The 21,728-nt window shown below is 38.8% G+C and overlaps 1 long non-coding RNA gene and 1 pseudogene across 1 annotated transcript; one reads left to right on the plus strand and one right to left on the minus strand.

Annotated features, from left to right (window-relative positions):
• Positions 1-9,649: 9,649 nt before the first annotated feature.
• LOC148699326 (uncharacterized) lies at positions 9,650-10,546 on the plus strand (annotated as a pseudogene).
• Positions 10,547-19,512: 8,966 nt separating this feature from the next.
• On the minus strand, positions 19,513-21,473 carry LOC148699327 (uncharacterized). The gene is made up of 5 exons (XR_015955897.1): positions 21,329-21,473; positions 21,091-21,234; positions 20,828-20,990; positions 20,653-20,726; positions 19,513-19,703 (listed from the first exon to the last, which is right to left on the minus strand). It is a non-coding gene; the product is annotated as an uncharacterized LOC148699327 (long non-coding RNA).
• Between the last annotated feature and the right edge of the window lie 255 nt (positions 21,474-21,728).

Genomic DNA, 21,728 nt, shown 5'->3' on the forward strand with positions numbered 1-21,728 from the left:
GTCAACAGGTGAACCAACCATTTCGTGCACAGATCGAGGCTGTGAAGGTGATATTTGTATTCTTTACGAGCCCAGGAACTCATTTATACCTTTGGATGGACGTGAAGACTTCGAAAGCTCGGGAACCAGGAAACCCCGATGTGGTGCATAGTGACTCCGTCGTAATCGCGGAGGTTTCGTTGAATTTTAAGGTTCTAGTGAGCCTTAAGACTGCTTCTTAAAGCTCAGGGAGGAATTTTTAAAGGTTTTGGACGTCGGGAAGCTCAGTTTTGGCAAGTTGCAGAGGTGGCTAGATTATCAGGAATTTTCCGGTGAGATTCTGTGAGTTTTAGGGCATAAAAGTGGTAAGGATATGTTCCTTTCATCCTAAGTTTCATTTTGGTTTAAATTTCATGGATTTTGGTGCTCAAATGAGTGAGATGTGACGATTAGAAGTTTTTCCAGAAACCAACAGTCGCAGAAGTCACTGGCGCTGGACTCCGGCAAACCAAGGAAGGAGAAGGGGAATATTCCGTCAACTTTGACGGAATATTACTAACGGCATTAGGTATATTTGACGGTATATTCCATGATTTAACGGAATATTCCCTAACGCCGTTAGGGTTTCCGTCCAGTGTGCCAGGCATGTGCCTGCGCGTGGTCGCGTGTGTGGCCGTGCCTTGGCCGGCGCATGAAGGTGCGTGGGACATCGGAAAACTTTTCTAAAATTATGGGGTTGTTCATGGGGTTGTGTAGGCCACGATGGTATATTCAAATACCTAAATTGAGCAAGGTATGAGAATTTATTACCTAGTTTTGTATATGTGCTTAAAAATAATGTTTAAATAGTTGTTTTGCATATAGGTGAGACTTTTCTAGAGGACGAGCACAGTCCAGCGAGACTCGGGGGCTATGACCCTTCCACATAACAATGAGTGGGCTTTTGGTTTTCAGTATATATATGCTTGGTATTTTTTCCTAGAAAATATGTTTAAATGGACTTGTGTTTTAAAATGCGATGCCAAATGTTTTATAATTAGAATATGCATTTAGTAGTTGCACATAATTATGTTTGACGCTACGGGCACTCAAGTAAGTTCCAGGTGAGTTTATAGATTGTGGATGTGAGTTGCATGATTATGCTGAGATGTATCTATAGCTCATAACCTGCACCCCGGAGTTAGTGCTCCCGCCTGTGGTCAAATGGGGTGGAACTAACAACAGCAGGCAGCAAAGCCGTCCATAGAATTTAAAGTGCGGAAGTAAAGCATATAAAAACAGAGTAGCATATCAATATATTGAATTAAAAAGAATTCAGGTTGATTGAAAAGAAACATCCATGGATGACTGATAATAACATGAAAAGAAAGGATTAAATTAATCATAGAAGATAATTCCATAAATGTAATGATGCAAATATATTTTGAAAATAAGTTTTATTGAAAACTTACTGCAATGCAGATTACAAACTGATGTTGCCTAATGGCAAATGAAACAAGTAAACAAGGTGGAGCTCGCAGGCATCCTGAATAATATATGTATTACAAGTGTTTGGAAAATAATCTCTGTCCCTTGTGGATAAGTAGAGAAATGATATTGAACTGAGCTTTTGAAGTTAAAAACTTATGCTTCTTCTGAAGATGAGTCCTTCTTATATAGAGCCAAGAGAATGATTGAGGCTTGGAAAAAAATAGATCCGGGAATCCCGCTGTCCTCTGAAGAAAGCTGGCAAAACTGGCTGAATGATGAAAGGTGATTGTGTAATCACGTTGTTTCTCTTCCAAAAGTTGGATAAATAGTGAAGATGCTTTGATTCTTTTACAAAAGTTAAAAGAATAGTGAAGATGCTTTGATTCTTTTACAAAAGCTAGATGAACAGTGACCTTTTTGTTTTTCACTATTGAAGAATAATGCCTTGTCTTTTGCGGAAGAGATGATAGCAGCTACTGCTGATGATGTTGTTAGGCTGACACAATCACATGGGCAAATAAAGCAGTTTCAATAATCGAACGGATCTTGTGCGTCTTGAAGGTCCACTTGATCAGCCCAATTGGCGGGAGGCTGAGACCCTGCATCAGAAGCGTCAGAGTCCGAGTCGGAACCTTTCTTTTTCTGTAGCATTGCTGCTTCAACCATGAGCTGTTGAGCCAAGTCCAGAAGCTGTGAGGACTTAGAAGGTTTTCCTTTGAGGGAAGATGACGGACTAATGTCTGATAGGGATTGAATTGGCTCCTGGGTTTTTAGCAACTCAGCAAATTGCTGATGAACTGGCAAAGCTTGTGAGGACGAAGTTGAAACTTTGATTGGCAGTGCCTGGGAAGATGCCTGGGGAAATTCCATTTTTACAAGATCAATAATTTTTTGGTGGTTGAATTTATCCCACCATTTTACCCATCGGGTTCTGTAAATACCACCAGTGTCTACTTCAAAGTTCCATTTGAGAATCCATGGGATCTTGTACTTGGCCATGAGCAGTGAAAAAATAGTAACTTTGTTGTCGAAATGACTTCTGTCAAAACTGGGCTGGAAGTTGTTTGTGAGTACATGACGAAGGTCATCTGGAATGATAGAAGAGCTTGGGCCATAGGAAGCCCACCAATCTGGAAACCATGCAGGAAACCGCAATCTGAAATTCTTATCAAAGGTTATGAACCATGAATGACTAAAGTCTTCTGTCTGGTGGAGGAAAATGTTGGTCCATGCTTGGATATAATCATAGTAATTGTAATTGTTGTTTGGGATGAGAACATGCTGAGTATGAAGGGGTTTTGTGTGATAAAGGGGAATTCCCCATTCGAGTTCGGTAAGGAATTTTCCAATATGGAGTGAATGATACAATATTTTGTTTTGATGAGTGGTACTGTAAATTGGCTTAATAGCAATGCTTTCTGTTTCTGAAAGGATAGCCTGGTAATATTTTAGGCTTTTATAGGATTCAGTTGGTAAGAAATGAAAATTGGGTGGAAGGAGTAATTTGGCAATGCGCTCTGGGGGTTGGTTTTTGTCAATGTGAAGAGGGATGCTAAAAAGCTTTTCTGAATTGGGATTTTGGACATATGGAGATGTTTTAGCATAGCTAGGTGTTTTAGGCTGTGAAGGTGTTGGAGAACGTACTGAAGAGTAAGGATCATAAGGGGTGGCTAAGGCCGTTTGGTAATTTGGTCGGATATTTCCTAATGTTGATCCTAAGGGAGTAAATCTGTTTGTAATGGCGAGGGCCGATGAAGAGTCGGGAATAGACTCTTGTTTTACTGGTGCTGGGGTTTGGGTAAGGGTGGTTGAGAGCCTTCGTTGCTGAGTAGGATTAGTACCCATTCTTCCCCTGCAAAAATTCTCTGGTTAGAAAATCTGGTATGCAATTCTGGCTGCCTTTAATGTATTCAATTTCAAAATCAAAAATACTTAATATGGCTTGCCAGCGTGCAAAAATTTGTTTTGATGCAATGTTTTGAACATCTTTTTGTAAAACATGTTTTGCAGATTTGCAATCAACACGAACTAAAAATTTTTGATTTAATAAATCATCTTGGAATTTGCTAATGCATAATACAATTGATAAAATCTCTTTTTTAATAGTATTATAGTTACTTTGAGCTGGATTCCAAACTCCTGAATGGAAACGAACAATTTGTTCAGGAGATCCGAAAGAAGTTTTTTGTTTAAGGATACCTCTATAACCGATATCAGATGCATAGGTTTCGACTATTTTGAGAGAGTCAGGAGTTGGAATGCCAAGGCAAGGCAAAAGTCTTGACATGATTTTTTATCTGTTTGACTATGGAAGTACGATTTTGAGACCATGATGGAGGATTCTCCTTGAGACGATCAAACAAAGGTTTGCATTGTTGACGAAGATGAGGATAAAATTCTGAAACATAATTGAGAGATCCAAGGAATCTTTGAAGTTGGGTTTTATCAATAATTCGATCTGGAAATTTATCAGCAAACTGGATGACTCGATCAATTGGTTGAATGGTAGACCTGTAAATATGGTAACCTAAAAATCTAACTTTGGTTTGAAATAACTTAATCTTAGATGCCGAGACGACTAACCCATTAGACCTAATGATCCTAACAAATGCATGCAGATGCTTCCAATGCTCATCTATTGATTTTGAGAAAATTAATACATCATCAATATAAACAATCGAAAAATGGTTGTATTGATTAAAAATCTCATTCATGATATTTTGAAATTCACTTGGTGCGTTTTTCAAGCCGAAGGGCATTACATTCCACTCATAGTGTCTGAAAGGAGTTACAAAAGCAGTTTTGTACTTGTCAGATTCATGAATTTGGATTTGCAAAAAACCTGATTTCATATCAAATTTGGAAAAAACAGTTGCTTGAGAAAGTCTTTTTATCAAATCTCTTTTATTAGGAATTGGATATCGGATCCATTCTAAAACATCATTCAAGGGTTTGTAGTTAATAACTAATCGTGGAACGCCGCGTTCTAATTCTGCATTTTTCTGGACATAAAAAGCAGAGCAAGACCATGGAGACTTGCTTTTACGGATAATTCCTTTTTCCAAAAGTTGATTAACTTCTGTTTTACAAAACTCTAAAACTTCTTGGTTCATTTGCATCGGTCGTGCTTTTGTGGGAATTTTTGATTCAGCAAAATCTTTAATATAAGGCAGTTTAACAATATGTTGTTTTCTGTGCCAAAAAGCATTTGGAAGATCGGAACAAATTTCTTTAGTAAGCTTATCAGAAAACTGACGAATAGCATTTAACAAAGATTTGTTTGTCAACTGTTCTTCAATTCTTTTGTGAATAATTTCTTCTTGTAGAAATGCAATTTGTTGGGATTTTGCAGTAATCTGGTTGAGGGTTTTTGAAACATTATCTTTTTGAAGTTGTTTTAACTTTTTAAGATCTGTTTCCATGCAAAAGTCAAAAGTAATTTTTTGGCCAAAAACCTTAGTAGAAATACAGTTATGATGAACTTTGAAAGGATAAATTAATGCAATGAAAGGGAGTCCCAAAATAACTGGATCAGAAATATTTTTAATTAAAACGAATGGAGTTTTAAAACAAACTTCCTGTTGACAAACATGAGCTTTGGGAATTTCATATTTTAACTTCATTCGGGATTGGTTTGCCGCACTGAGTACTTCGGCAGACTTATGATAATATCTAGTCGGTATTAACCCTTCTTGAATACAATTTAAATCTGCACCTGAATCAATTAAAGCAATGGTTTCTAAATGAAAATCGTCAATTATTATCTTGATTTTAGAATACCATTTTCTAATTCTAATTTTGTCTAAAACACTTAAAACAAGTTCTTTTGAAGAAGAAGATTTAACTGAGTGAGCGTCGGAATCGGAATTTGAGGAAGAACTCTCTTGTTTTTCTTCGAGCGCTTGCGTACGTACTCTATTGAGTTGTGAACGAATTTCTGTATTTTCAGATTTTAAAAACTTAATTTCCGATTTGATTTGATTAACTTCTTTTTGCAGATCTTTGAGGGTGATCTCCTTTTTGGGTTTATTAAAACGTTCCAAAGTGGTACTGAGAGAAGTCTTTTGAGAAGAAGTTTGGCTAGTGCCAGGTTCATGAAGAGAAATTAAATTTTTGAGTTTTTTCAAATAAAAAGATTTTAAATCAGGGTCATCGACTTTGCTAATTAATTCCATTAAAAACTCTTCTTGTTCTTCTTGCTTATTAAGCACTGAAATTTTATTACAACAAGTGTCTGTGCACCCAAACTTAATGTTTGGCGAGGAGACGTCGCTAGAACTGCTAGAGTCGGAAAAATCAGGATTTTTATCGGATTGACTAGAGTCGATATTTTTAATTTCTAAAGCCTGAATAAGTTGAACCTTCTCTTCTTCAGAGATCTTTAGTTGGTTAATAGCCTTTTTAACTCTACATTCATTTGCATAATGACCAAATTTACCACACTTGTAACATTTTCCCTTTTTATTCTGAAAATCCTTTTTAGACTTTCGAAAAGGTTTTTTGTTTGAAGATGGTTTTTCATAAAATTTATTTGTTTGAAAAGGTTTGTTGGAAGATTTTTTGTTTTTATAAAATCTGGATTGATGTTTAGAAAACTTGCTGGTTTGTTGGGCTTTTTTCTTTTTACTTGAAGGAGCGATTGGAGGTAAACCATATTGTTCACAAAATGTTCCAAGTTCGTATTTAGCAATAGATTTATCTTTATGAACTTGTTTTGAAATCTTCATGTCGATACACATTTTCAATCCTTCCTTTTGAATAACATTAACTATGTTACCATAAGTAAGGGTATGATAAGGTATGACACCTTCTTCATTTACTAAAACATTTCGAATTTTGTGAGCAAAAAGATTTGGTAAACCATTGATAAATTTTTCTTTCCAAAAAGGTTGATTACTATCTTCCCGAAGCATAACTCTGGATATGAAAACATCTTTATACCATCTGAAATCACTTAAGGTTGGACACCTTAAATTACTCAGTTGGTCGTGAATACGCGTAGTAACGTTGCTGGGTGTTCCTATAAAGTGTTCTATAATCGTATAAAGTAAAGTATTTACTCCGTCGGGTATTCTCTGTCCTATCGTTTCGTCAAAAATGGGAAATCCTTTCTCATCTTTTTTGACCGCAAAGCGTATTTCATCTCTGGACTGAGAAGTTAAGTGTTTCTCCCACCAGGAATGAAGCATTCCAGTAAAGCCAGTGACGAGAAGATCAACGATTTGTATCTGTGTAAAATTGTGATTTGAAATGTAGCTATTAGCAACCATGGACATGTGTTGAAGTTTGTTCAAAAGTTCTTGTTCTGATAATCCATCTATATTCCATTCATAGAGTTTGTCAGCAGAGACTGAAAATTGATTTTGGATATTTCGTTCTTCAAATTGAAGGTCAGGAGGAGTTGGCCTGGGATACCAGTTTTTTGTAAGAGAAGTAGGGTTGACCGGATGAGTACGAATACGTTTTAAATCAAAAGTTGGTTGAAGATCAATGTTTTGAAAAGCATTTTCAATATTTTGAATAGCAGAACTAGTTTCCGTGTCCTGAGAAGAATCTGGATCAGATGTGTCTTCTTCTTCGACAGAAACATCATTGTTTTGCAAAACATTAACAACTTTCTCTTTTTTGAGCTCAGTGAGCATATGATCAATTTTTTGTAAAGTAGTCATAGATTTTAAAGCAGTGGAACTTGAAGCAGTATCAGTAAAATTTACTAAAGGTTTTTCTTTTTTAGAAGATTTTGGTTGAGACGATTTGTCGATTTTGGTTTCAATATTGTCTAACTGTTTTCCAATAGTATGAAGACTTTGGTTTGTAAAATTATTCTGTTCAATGACAGGTTTAAAACCAGAATCTTCTTTTGGAATTTTAAAAGGGGTTGCGGGGATGTTGGTATTACCAGTGGAAATCAAAATAGTTTCTTTGGGAGAATGACTGGAAGAAATCAAAGTTTTGTCTTCCTTAACCCAATTTTCTTTGGTAACAACCGTAACCTTATTTTTTGTTTCATAATGTTTTTCAATAAAATCAAAGAATGATATTTCAAATTGGTATTGTTCTACAAAAGCTTTCCATTCGGCATATATGGCTAGCTTTTCTTCATCACAATACTTTTTTCTAAAAATATTTCTTCTGGGAATATTTTCCTCAGAGGCGATGTCAGCTTTAAGCTTCCTCCATTGGATTTTATGTGGTTTGTTTAAAACAAGTAATTGGTGATTCACCGATGTTGTTTCAAAATCAGAAGCAGTTGGAGAAGTGGGTTTTTCTTGGTTTGGAGGATGGTAAACAGGATGAGCAACTTGTGAAGAAGTGTCGACAGACTTTAATTTGAGCAAATCATTGATTAAATCTTGTTGTGCAGCTTCCTGCTCTTTTAACTTTTTGTTTACTAACGATTTGATCAAATCTTGATCTCGACCCAGTCTATCGGTTGACGTGGATCCAGAAAAAGACTGTCTGCTAGGAGTAAAAGATTTATGTGAATGTACTGATTCACAAGATTTTCTTGCTGGTCTATCAAAATTGATTTTTACAGTGCCGTCAAAATATTGTTCAATGTTGTCAAGATTAACAAGACTATTTTGGACGGAAACCGGCTTACTTTCATTAATTAAACACCAATCTGAAGGGAGACTGATGTCTGACCACCTAATGGTTCTTGGTACTCTTATGTTTGCGCTTTCTTGGGTTGTTTGGATCAAAAGAGTGTGGTCGCGAGGACTTTTGTTCAAAGCTTGAAAATTCATGTTTGTGCCAGTGACTTTGTAATAAATTCTAAAAATAAGTGCCAAAGGTTGTGTTCCTTCCAGGACTTGGTACCCGGAGGTTTTGATATTAAGAGTAAGAGCTTTTAAAACATGTGGATCTGAAAGACTTATTGTGAGATCAGGAAAACAATCAAAATGGATAGGTCCGTTGTAAAGACTAGATTCGATCATTCCGAGTATACTATTGTTGAAATCAGTAAATCTAGCGTCGCGTAGACATAAAAGGATAGAAGTGTTAAGACCTTTTCGTGTTAATGGTTTAACTGCGATTTGAACTAAACCAATATGAAGATACAAATCTGGAGAAAATAATTGACAAGTCTCATGCTCTTTGCTAAGAGCATAAGCCTTCTCAACTGTTTTGACGTGATGTTCTGATTTAAAAGAGGTCAAAGACCATTTTTTCTTGTAAATATTTTGGGTTGAAACTTTTGGAATGTTCCAGTCAGAAAAATCAATACTTTCGTCTGTTTGAAAATCCAGTTTTTGTTCTTCATTGACAATGTCAGGTATAGTTCCTAAGTTGGATCTAGAGCTAGTGCTGGCCATTGAATTAGATCTAAATAATCTACTCATGATATGCACAAAACAAGTATACTATATACAAGACGATCCAAGTTAAGTGCACAGTCCTGTTGTACAGAGCACTATAGGTGGTTCCGACTTGTAGGTGACCCGCGATCATTCGCACAGTCTTCAAGTGATCGTAGCACTTGAGCGTATTTATTTACACCTAGTCCTGTTGTACAAACCACTTTAGGTGGTTCCGACTCGTGTGCAGGCATACTTGTTGAGCTATTGGTTGAGCCGTACATGTCATATTAAGTGACTCCGGCTAGATGGATGAGCTGTAGATTCAGTCGTACAAGTCATATTAAGTGACTCTGACTGACATATCATTTGCATTGATTTATATCACCTGACTTACATATTTTTATGATGAGATATTTAACATGGTATATACGTGAATTTTGCTATTCTGAGCATGGTTGTGATATAGATATGTATTTTAATTTCTAGGAAATTATACAGGTTTTACGGCAAGGGGTTACTACCTTTGATAATTGAAATGGTTTTGAAAAGCTTTGTTTTTGCCCACTCACACTTTCTGTTTTGCGGCCCTCCAGGTTTTAGGTAGGAGTGCTTGTTGGTCGCTTACAAGGAATCGCGGCGGTTCTCATAGATTATCACTAATGTAAGACCACCTCTGGTATTGTATAATTAGTACTTGTCCTATTGGACTGTACTTAGACTATCTATGCTCAGATTATGGTGTATCACACTTAAATATCGGGATTTGCACTTATATTTGCTTAGTGTAAATTAGCTAGCTTGGTTATTAGTTATACACATTTCTTCATATCATTATCATTTCTGTATTGCGCACATGGCTACGTCACCCTCACGTGACGGCCATCACGCCTTGATTTCGATCAGGGTGTGTCAGTTTGGTATCAGAACCTAGATTTGGCAGTCCTGCATATCTTGTGAATATTCTAATTATTTTGGTGTCTTCTGTCAAAACTATGCCGCCTCCTAGAGAGCAACGTTCCTCGGCTGAGTCTGGTTTCCCTGATATTGCTAAGTTAGGGGAAGCTATAGCGAATGTTATTCAGTCTTCGCTTCGCCCTCCCTAGAGGACTCATTTGGAAACTATGTATAATCTGAAGTTGGATAAGTTTATGGGTAATGAAGGACATGAGGGAGCTGAACAGTGGCTCAATCATCTTGAGAAGACTTTTTGTTTGATGCATAGGCAAAGGAATCTCCCTGAGGATAAGTGGGTTGAGACGACTACCTGGTTTTTAGGTCTGGAGCCTGCATCCAGGTGGAGACAGAAGTCTTATCAGCTATCATGAAAGGAAGTTATTGATTGGGAAGTTTTTAAGTAGTTATTTCAGAAAAGATTCATTCCTCCAGAGCATATAGATCGCAAGAAGCAAGAATTTATGCACCTAAAACAAGGGAAGATGACAGCTAACGAGTACTACAGAAGGTTTACTGATTTGTCTCACTATCACCCAAAGGTTGTTGCTAATCCAGTATAGATGCTCTGTCATTTTAGGTTGGGTACTCGAAAGAAGTGGCGTTCTATGGCGACCACGACTCCTTGTGCTACCTACCAGGAGTTTTATGAGATTTTGTTTCGAATTGAAGATTCAGAAAATATGCCCAGTGATAGTGAGGAGGAAGAAAAAGATGGTAACCAGAAGAAAAATGGTAAAGATAACGGTCAATCGTCTTAGGGACCTCGTCAGACTCAAAGCTTTAAGAGAAGTAGTGCTAGTTCCGGTTCTTCTAGCAGGGGTTTGAGTTCCCCTGGGTGATGCGAGATTTATACGCGCACAAATTAAACCCTCTTTTTATCAATTGTAGTAAGTATGTAAGTAGGGATCGTTCTGGACCGGGGATTAGGAGGGATTGTTAATCACTTGGATTTGACTCAAAAACGTAAAAACACAATATAAAACACTATACTAAACTCAAAGAATGCAAAACTAAACTTTAAAACACTAAGACAAACCAAAAGACTCAAAATACTTTAAAGACACAAACTAAATTGATTTCTAACTAAATTGAGCAATAAAGTAAAGGGGGATTGAGTTTTGGACTAAATTAAACTAAATGCACAGATTGCAATTAAAACAGATTGTAAAAACGAAATTGATGAAATAGAATGATGAGAAACTAGTTAGAGGGTTCCTTATCCACACATGAACATATGCATATAATTTGATTCCCAGTTTTGACGTCAACAAACGATGAATGACAATGCTCCAAGTTAATTAGGTCCGCTTAAATTAACCTTCAGATTTCCCTAGATTCATTGGATTGAATGGAATACGCATTACAACCAAATTATTCCTAACCAAAGTCCCTAACTATGGAATACGCATGATAGAGACATTCAACAAAGATCATTAAGTTCAACAGAAATCATAAACATGTTAATCCAGCCTAGGGTTTACTAAACACAATCGTGACTAGCGATTTTTACTACTTATGAATATAAGTTCATAACGATTAGGTGAAATTCCCTTATATCCTAGCATCAAGTTTAGGCATGCAAATTAAGTGTCGACCCTCAACCCACATACATAAACAAGTTCTTAATCAAAACAGAAAAGTAAACCACATCTAAAGTTCATGAATTCATAACTGGAGTAAATCAAATCATAATCAACATATGTCCATGGCTTCAAATTCGCCTCTAACTAAAAAGAAATTAGTTCCACATGTTTAACATAATTGAACAACAAGTTAAATTAAAATAAAAGAAGAAAGAACTCCAAAAGTTGCAGATTGTAAAGATGAATTTGATGGAATTGAATGGATGGGAAGGCTAGCTAAGGGGTTCATCTCCACACATGTTACACTTGCATAATAAAACGATTTCCAATTGCTATTCAATAAACCATGAATTCTCAACACCCCAAGTTAACCGTGATGCACTAATTAACCTTCAAATCTTCCTTATGTCAATGAATTGGATGATGCATGCGACAATTCAAATCATTCTCCAACGGTCCTCAACATGAATGCATAGAAGAGGTACAGTGAGAGATCATTATGCTCTATGAAAATTATAAATGTTGACGAGGCAATTGTAACTATGAATGCATGAAACTCTTGCCAAGAATTCATTTAACGCGATTGTTTATAAGCAACCTCCACTACTTGTGAATATAAGTTTGTAACGATTAGGTGAAACTCACTTATATTCTAGCGTCATATTCATGCATGAAAATTAAGCGTGCACTCTCAATAAACATACATAAATAAGTTATCAATCAAACAGTTAAACAAATTGAATTCACAACTTATGAAACGCAATTAGCAGTAATCAAATCATAATGCAAGCATAAACATATATTTCGAATCCCCCCCTAGCCAAGGGGAGTTTAGTTCCTCATACGTACAAAACAAAGAGAATTGAATTTAAACATTGAATTCAAAGGAAAAGAAACACCTAAACATTCCAACAACTCAAACTTGAATTGTATGAACGTTTAGGCCCGCTTCTCTTCCTCTTTGTTGTAGCACAAGGTCTAAGGTGACTTTTGGGGATTATGGATGATGTAGAATGATAGGTTTTGTGGAATGGTGAAGGAAGTGATGGTGTTTGGATTGGTAGGGAACTCACGGCACAAGTGGATGTTGTTGGTGTGTATGGATGATTTTCTGAATATGGAAGAGTGAATCAATCTTTTTTGGCTGCAATGGATGCTTATTTATAGGTAGATGAATGATTAAAAGAGGGAATATGACAGCTAGGAGGATGGTGGAAAGCTGGAAATGCAAAGGGGAATGCATGTGGCTGCAAGGTGTGAAGTGAATGATGTGCATGTGGAATGGCTGGAAATGAAGGAGTAATGCACGGCTTTGAAGTGATTGTGCTGAAAATGAATTAAAGGGTGCATGTGAGTGAATGATTAAAGAGTAAATGGTTAATGAATGGTTCTTTGTTGATGGTGGAAAGCTGAAATGGTGTATGGTTGGCACGGCAAAGTTGGAGAATGAATGTGTGATGGTGTGATTGAATGATTAAAGTGCATGTGGGTGGAAATGCATGTGGAATGGCTGATTGTTTATGATGATGTGCACGGCAAGGTTGGAGAAAAGGGATAAATGGCTGAATGTGGTGCAATGATGAAGGAATAATGTCTTGGTGGCTGAAATGATGAAGTGGGATGGCTGAAATGTGTTGATATGCACGGCAAAGGGATGTTTGGTGCTGGAAATGAATGTGAAAGCATGTGAATTAAAGCTAGGGTGAATGATGATGAATGCATGTGGATTAAAGAGTGAATAGTGGAAGTGAATGTGCTGAAATGATGGAATGGGGTGCACGACAACGGGAGGAATTTCTGGAATGATGGCAGGTTGTGTATGTGAGTGATTAGGGTGAATGTGCATGTGCTTTGACAGCTAGGTTGAATTAATTAAAGGGAGTGCATGTGGCTTGGCTGGAATGAATGGAATGCAATCTGAAATGGGAGAGCATGTGGGTGAAATAATGAAGGAAATGCATGTGAATTACGTTGGAAAGTGGTGGGTTATGCACGGCAAGGTGTGGATGATTGAATGTGCATGTAGGGTTTATATGTGTGTGAAAGTGGTTGAGATGGTTTGATGAATGAGTGGATGGGGAATGGGAGTGAGGAATGTGGTTTTAAGTAGTTAGAAATAGGAAACAAAGCCCTTCCTTGCACGACAAGGAAGGGAAACATAAGGGGACACATGGCATGGCTTAAGATTGCAAGTTTTGCGACCTAGAATAGGTAGGATCCTTTGATATTAGGTCTTCAATTTCGTCCAACACTTTGGTTCCAAGCATAAGCTATCCATCCTTAGCCCAAAAGTGCTCCAAAAGGCTCCAAAATGCATCTTTTTGCTTCCTTAGCCATATGAACCTAAAAACACACGAAAATGGCTTAAACTACTAAAATTACTAAGTACTAGCAACATAAATGCAAGAAAACAAGCAAACTAAGGCGCATAAATATGCTCCTATCACTGGGCAGAGGAGAAGTGGTAGATTTTTTGGAGGTCCTCGATTCCAGAGGCAGAGGAATTCTGATAGTGCAAGTACTCCCTTATGTCGCAGATGTAATAATAAGCATTTTAGGGAGTATAGGCGAGGTAGTAGCGGATGCTATACTTGTGGTCAGATGGGGCATAGGGCTATGCATTGTCCACAGAATCAGCAGAGGCCCCAGCCACCTTTTTTACCACCACTAGTTTCGATCCAGCAAGTTTCAGGACCTCGTAATTATGCCCAGACTGGTCGTGGGGGCGCTTATCATTATCAAGGCGATGTTGCTCCTTATTCTGCAGGGAAGTATCAGTATCTGCATGATCCATATTATCAGAGTGGTTACCCTCAGTATCCTGGAGGTTATACGTAGTATCCTCCCTATTCAGCTGGTGGGTCTCAATGGTATCCTAGAGGACATTCCTAACACATGGAGGTTGCTTCTAGTAGTGCAAGACCATTGAGGCAGCCTAGTCAACCAGGTCAGGGGAGTGGTAATCAGGCTAACAGAGGTCGAGGAGGACGACAATAGGCTCAGGGACATATTCACCATATTACACTGTATGATGCTCAGAATAATCCTGATTTGATCATGGGTACATTGAATATTCTTGGCCATTTTGCTAGAGTATTAATTGGTTGTGGTGCTACGCATTTTGTTATTTCTCATACGTTTGCTCAGACAACACAACCTCATCCTACACCTCTTGAGTATGATTTAGAGTTGTCAATGCCTAGAGGGGAGACATGTTATGTTAGCTGTGTGTATACAAGATGTCCCGTGTTGGTGGAGGATGTTGTTATGCCAGCCGACCTCATCCCATTAGATATTGTTAATTTTGATGTTATTTTAGGCACATATTGGTTACATTACAATCGTGCCAATATAGATTGCTACGAGAAGATAGTCACTTTTCATTGTCCTGGATTACCTGAGGTTACATTTGTTGGTGAGCGTAGTAGAGTGAGACATGGTGTTATTTCTGCCATGAGGGCTAAAAGGTTGTTAACGAAAGGTTATCAGTGATATTTGGCTTATGTGGTGCTTGACAATAATGTTCCTAACAGTGTGGAGGATGTACGAGTAGTCAGCCATTTCCCTAATGTATTCCTTGATGATTTACTTGGATTGCCACTAGATTGAGACGTGAAGTTCACTATTGATTTACCTCCAGGTACAAACCCTATATCTTTAACTCCTTATCAAATGGCTCCTGCTGAATTGAGGGAATCGAAAATCCAGTTGCAAGAATTAGTTGATAAGGGTTTTATTCAGCTTAGTACTTCACCTTGGGGAGCTCCAGTTTTATTTGTTCGAAAGAAAGGCGGGACTGCAAAAGCTCCTTGTCTGCACGAGCGTAAAAGGTGACAACCAAACGCTCCTAGCCCACAAGAGCATAAACTGTGTACTGCAAAATCATCATCAAAACCATCACTCATTTGAACTACGTCATGACTTGATCCTTCCTCAACCAAGGGTACGTAGGCAACTTGAAACTTCAAAACTTCAAGTATAGTCACATCACCAACAAAAACACAAACACTTTGAAGCATAAAAAGCAAATTCAAAATATGAATACTTTATTTCTTTAAAGGAATGATTTGGTTACAAAACCATGTTACAAGGGTGAGCATCACACCAACGTCACCACCGAGGAAAGTTGTGACCAAAAGGCACTACACAGCATAAACTCGCTGCAGTCTTTCGCACAACCCCACATGGTAAAGGTGACACACTGGAACAAGCTCCAAGCAGCAACGGCAAAGAGCCCACGGCAAGTAGTAAGGTCAGTGTGCACGACAACGTCACCACCGAGCAAAGTTGTGACCAAAAGGCATTACATAGCATAAACTCACTACAGTCTTTTGCACAACCCCACAAGATAAAAGTGACACACTGCAACAAGCACCAGGCAAAGAGCACAGTTGCACCCACATCCTACTCACTCCGTCACCAATTGCAAATTAACAAGAAACTGCCACCAATTGTGAACATGGGTAATCCATCAAAACAACGAGGAAATCCATGAATGCAGTGAACACTTGTAGAAAAAAAAATTGCAATTTTCTTTGTATAAAAAAAAAAAAGTAAATTATAGTTTCTTCCCAATTACATAAAAAAAATTAAAAAAAAATGGCACAACAAAACAAAACAAATATATATATATATATATATGTGTGTGTGTGTGTTAAAGTGGGGTCTTTCTCCACCTTAAATGACGTCCCCCAGACCAAAATGGATGGAATCAGTCCTAAATCCAATTGGTGCAACCCGCCTCGCACCCACCTCGATCCCACCGTCATAAACCTCCAGAGCAACCCCAACTTCTTCTTCCAACACCTGGACCTGCCGCAGACTGCCGCGATTCACCAACCTTCTCCGCAGCTTCCCTGCAGGACCTCTCCGTCCAATTGTCGTCGCCTGTTGCTGTTGTATAGACTGGGAGGATCGACTGAGGAGCGTCTGCTGCTGCGGATCCAGCGAAACCAAGGAGCTCTCCGTACATGCTCGTCATCTTCAGTGGCCATCGTCATGCTCTCCGCCCAAACTTCACAACTCCCGCGTCTTCAACCACATGTCACTCTAGGAACTTCCTCTTCTGCGCATGCAGCAGATCCCAGAAGGCCGGCAGCAACTAGGTAATGACTCGAACCTCCCTCCGAAGCCATCGCTGTCAAAAGTTCCTATCCACCATAATGAGGCCATTAAAAAACCCGGTCTCTGTAAAAAGGTTACCAGGAAGAAGATTGTGGATGCCCAAAGCAATGCCAAAGTTGAAGTTGAAGGCTTGAACCCGTGCCTGGAAAGCACCACCACGTTTAGGCATTCTGAGCAACAAATCCACGCAACCTGCCCACTCTTCTCTTGCTTCGACGCTACCCACCGCAGTCCGCTCCTCCCATCGTCTCGAACTCCATCGAGTGGATTAAACCACTTTTTTAAAAAATAATAATAATAAAATAAAAAATTCAGGGCAACCCTTGTGCAGTAAGCGCAGCAAACAGCAACGGTATGGCAGCAAGCAAGGCAGTGGTTGTGCAATGGTTGCAGTTGCTGCTATCCTATACATATATATATATATATATGTATATATATATAATGGTCTCCAAAGCAGAGAGGCACATGAAGGAAGGGACGTGCACAGTAGGGGGAGTCAGAAACAAAATATTAAAAGCACTGATGGTGCGGTATGAGTGATGGTGGCGTGCGGAAAGCAAATGTAAAAAAAAAAATGAATAAAATAAGGAGGATGGCCATCATTTTGTGAGTAGTGGTGCATGCACTGAAAATAAATAAATAATATATATATATATATATATGTGTATCAATTATAAAGGCTTCAGGCACCGTGTGAAGGTAAAGAATAAAAAAAAAAGGGCAACAATGATGATGTTGGGAAGCATCTTTCAAAGGTAGCACCAACTGCCAAATGTTTAAATTAGCAGATTGAAGGGATGAAAGGGAAACGCGGGCCGACAACTTCATTTGAGAGCTGCTGCAGTTGTGGTTTTTGGACGTCGCCCATTATTAGTACTACTTTTACAGCTTTTGGAAATGAAGGCATGAAGAAGCATTCAAGGGGAGGGCATATGGCTCTCACAATGCCAAAAGCTAAAACCACTCACAATTGCAAGCTACTGTTAGCAAGTCAAGAAGGAAAAGGAGAAGACGTGGTGGCGACATAATTATTGCAAAGAAGAAAATAGGGGAAGGATGGTGCACGACACCACCTTGCAAAAGTATGATAAAAAAAATAAAAAAATAAAAAGGAAATAACACATCTTGGTGAGATATATGTTTTATCTGTATTTAGCACAATACTGACACACCCCGACCCAGAAAGTCCACTTGGACCCTGAATCAAGCTGTGCTGGCCGACACCTAGAAGGTGACGAAGCCATAAAATGTGATAGTGTATAAAAAGTGAATGAATTTGAATCCAAAAGTGTCTAAATACCAGAGTGCGCTACGAGTGGGAGCGAACCCATTTCACGCGCGATGTCAAAGCATAAGTAAGGTACAGTAATGTGGATAAGAATCATACCCTCAAAAATATTCATCAATACTAAGATTCGCCACAAATTCTTGTCGATACAAACTCAGCAGCTAAAACCTGGAGGGCACCAAACAAAAGGTGTGAGTAAGCAATAAAACCAAGCTTCCCAAAGTTACTACCTCTTTAAAAGTAATGCCCCTAAATGTAAAACCCGTATCGTTTTCCATAAGATAGTACAACATATATACATATATCCAAACCATACTCGGAAATGACCAAAACCACGGTTTGCCATCAACTCCACCATACATTAATAAGTAGGCCAAATGAACTAAATCAATACAAAGTGATATATCAGTCAAAGTCATCTAAAATGACGTGTACAACTTATCCATATCTCATCAATCATGGCTAGCATATAAGTCGGAGTCACCTATAGTGACATGTACGACTTATCCATATCTCATCAATCCTGGTACGACTTATCCATATCTCATCAATCCTGGCTAGCATATAAGTCGGAGTCACCTATAGTGACCTGTACGACTTAGCCATATCTCATCAATCATGGCTAGCATATAAGTCGGAGTCACCTACAGTGACCTCTTCGACTTATCCATATCTCATCAATCATGGCTAGCATATAAGTCGGAGTCACCTACAGTGACCTGTACGACTTATCCATATCTCATCAATCCTGGCTAGCATATAAGTCGGAGTCACCTATAGTGACCTGTACGACTTATCCATATCTCATCAATCATGGCTAGCATATAAGTCGGAGTCATCTACAGTGACCTGTACGACTTATCCATATCTCATCAATCATGGCTAGCATATAAGTCGGAGTCACCTATAGTGACCTGTACGACTTATCCATATCTTATCAATCTTGGCTAGCCAATAGCTCAATAAGTATACCTGCACATGAGTCGGAACCACCTAAAGTGGTTTGTACGACAGGACTGGGTGTAAATAAATACGCTCAAGTGCTACGATCACGTGAAGACTGGGCGAATAATCGCGGGTCACCTACGAGTCAGAACCACCTAAAGTGGTCTGTACGACAGGACTGTGCACCTACCTTGAATCCAAGGTGAGCGTAAGGTGCGGGAGGTGAACATCACGTGAAGGACTGTGCCCTGGCCACGGGCGGGAGCACTAACACCGGGGTGCAAGTTTATGAGCTATACTATGTCTCAACACAATCGTACTCACTACCATCACTAACATCAACATATACTCACCTGAAGCTTACCTGGGTGTCATGCGTCCACCTTTGCACTTGAAAGCATTCCCAATAATTATATGAAAGTAGTATACATATGGATATACCATGATGCAATCTAAAACTCAACCATGTTGTAGCATTTTCAATTATAAACAATACAGTGTGAAATGAACAATCAATAACGCTCTACTCCCGAACTACTTATTTTCAGGGATAATTATCCATAATAACCCAATTAACACTAATTAACTAACTAATTCACAAAACTAAAACTTGTCTTTATCAATTTCCTTCGCATTACTCAATTTCCCAAATAAGGCTTTTGTCTCAAATATTTTATGGCTGCATCTAACGTCTCGTTAGACTGCCTACGTACCCTAAACAGGGATCAAGCCATTCGTAGTTCATATAGGTACTTCAAGCATTCACAATAATTATATGAAGGTAATATACCTAATCGATATAAAAATATCGATAGAACTCTCAATAATATGCACAATAAAAAGGAAAAGATCCACTCACCTGGAGTGACACACCCCGTCCCGAAGGAGGGCATGCTGGCCGTCACGTGAGAGTGACGTAACCATTTGCACAGTTCGGAAGCTTTAAAATATACAACTTCTAAGATGAAACACCCGGAGGTGAGTCCTCATTTGGTTCATTCTGTCAGAACACCGTTGAATTTCCTCGTAGTCACCACACCTTTTCAATTCTTGAACCTGGAGGGGCGCAAAACAAAGTTGAGTGGGTCAGCAAAACAAACTTATTCAAAACCTTCTTTTCTCTTTTGAATATACTAACCCCTCGCCGTAAAACAAATATAGTTTCCCAGAAAATAACATATATACGTATGTATAGATATGCCAGTCATGCTCAAAGATATATCAATCATGCTTGAGAATATGCCACAACAGAATCTCATAATCAAATGTAAATGCTCAAGCGTAAATCACATCAATAACATATAATCTGGCAGCCGGGAGTCACCTAACGTGACCTGTACGGCTGCAGATAGAGCTCCAATCTCAACTCAATATCTGAATCTGCACACGAGTCGGAACCACCTAACGTGGTCTGTACGACAAGACTGGATGTAATATATACGCTCTAGTGCTACGATCACGTGAAGACTGTGCGAATAATCGCGGGTCACCTACGAGTCGGAACCACCTAATGTGGTCTGCACGACAAGGCTTGCACCTAACTTGGATCCAAGGCGAGCGTGTGGTGCTGGTGAACATACACGTGAAGGACTCTGCCCCTCTCTGGGCGGGAGCACTAACACCGGGGGTGCAGATTATGAGCTCTCTAAACATCTCAAACTATTACTGCATACAAACATGAATACCACTTACCTGGCACTTACCTGTGCGTCCACAGCACCAAATACACATATATAATTGTATGCCACTACTAATGCATGTGATGATAGTATTTCAATCATATTCCAAATGTATTTCATACGTATATCAAATGTATTTCAAATGTAGCTTACCTGGGCCTCCTCAGCACCATGCAACAGTATGCATAATTATGGTAATGCACATATTAAAATATGATGCATATATGACAGGATATTTAATTCGTATTTCTTTTAAAATACGTTTTCTGGGAAATTCGTCAAGCATACGTATATATATATATACTGAAAAATAACTGCCCACTCACTTATCACATCGACGTCTCATAGGTCCCTGAACCTCCCCTAGCTTGGTTACATTATTCCTCTGTATAATTTTCACCTATACAAAAAGTAACCAAATTGACGTTATTTAACGCACATACACCAAACATTCGTCCATAACTTTCTCATACGTTGCTCAATTTGGGTGTATGAATATACCACGGTGATCTACACGACGTCACGAACGCGTGACAATTTTCAGAACTCAATTTGGAGCTCTCACGCGCCCCCACGCGCACTGTTCACGCGCTGCCCACGCGCGCGTCTTCTTCCTCGCGTCGCCGGACTGGTTTCGCCGGCGGTGGGTGTTTTGCCGGAATTTCTGGGTAAACTTCAAAGTGTCATAACTTCTTCATTTCTTAACCATTTTCGACGTACTATATATCAAAATGAAGGTATTGACGAGACGAACACATCCATACCTTCCTCGACCCCTAACTCGCCGTGGATTCGCCGGAAAAACCCTCGAAAGCTCCGGCCAACTTTGACCACGATGATCCCGACGTCCAATTCCTTCAAACGAAGCACTCCGAGCTTCCTTAGGACCTCACCAAGCTTCCTACAAGCTTCAAAATCCCAAAAACATGCTAGTTTAAGTTTGCATGAACAGTACCTAAATCGGATTACCTCGAATCGACATGAAAACGAAGGATTTCTCACCTGAAAATGGTATGGTTGCACTCGTACGAGCTTCACGAGTTCGATGGTGTCCTTAGTTTCTTCGATCCATCAAGGTTTGGGTGATTTGTGTGTCGTCCGTACGTTTTCAGAAGGAAGAAGAAGAAATGGGAGCTCGGGAGAGAGAGAGAAGAGACAGAAAAGAGACAGAGGGAGAGGGAATCACGGGAGAGAAAGAGAGTGTGTGAGTGTGTGTGGTCCTACAACACTACACAACACAACACTACACGTAAATGTAACGAACTAGGGGTAAAATTGTAATTTCAAATGTACGTTTCGATATTTCTGGGACGGGATGTTACAACCTACCCTCCTTAATAGAATTTCGTCCCGAAATATTCATTTTAATCTAATTAAAACAATTTTGGTCCTATTACAACTA

Source organism: Pyrus communis, chromosome 1 (genome assembly GCF_041283825.1).
Source record: "Pyrus communis isolate YQ-2024b chromosome 1, ASM4128382v1, whole genome shotgun sequence".
NCBI classification, from domain to species: Eukaryota; Viridiplantae; Streptophyta; class Magnoliopsida; order Rosales; family Rosaceae; genus Pyrus; species Pyrus communis.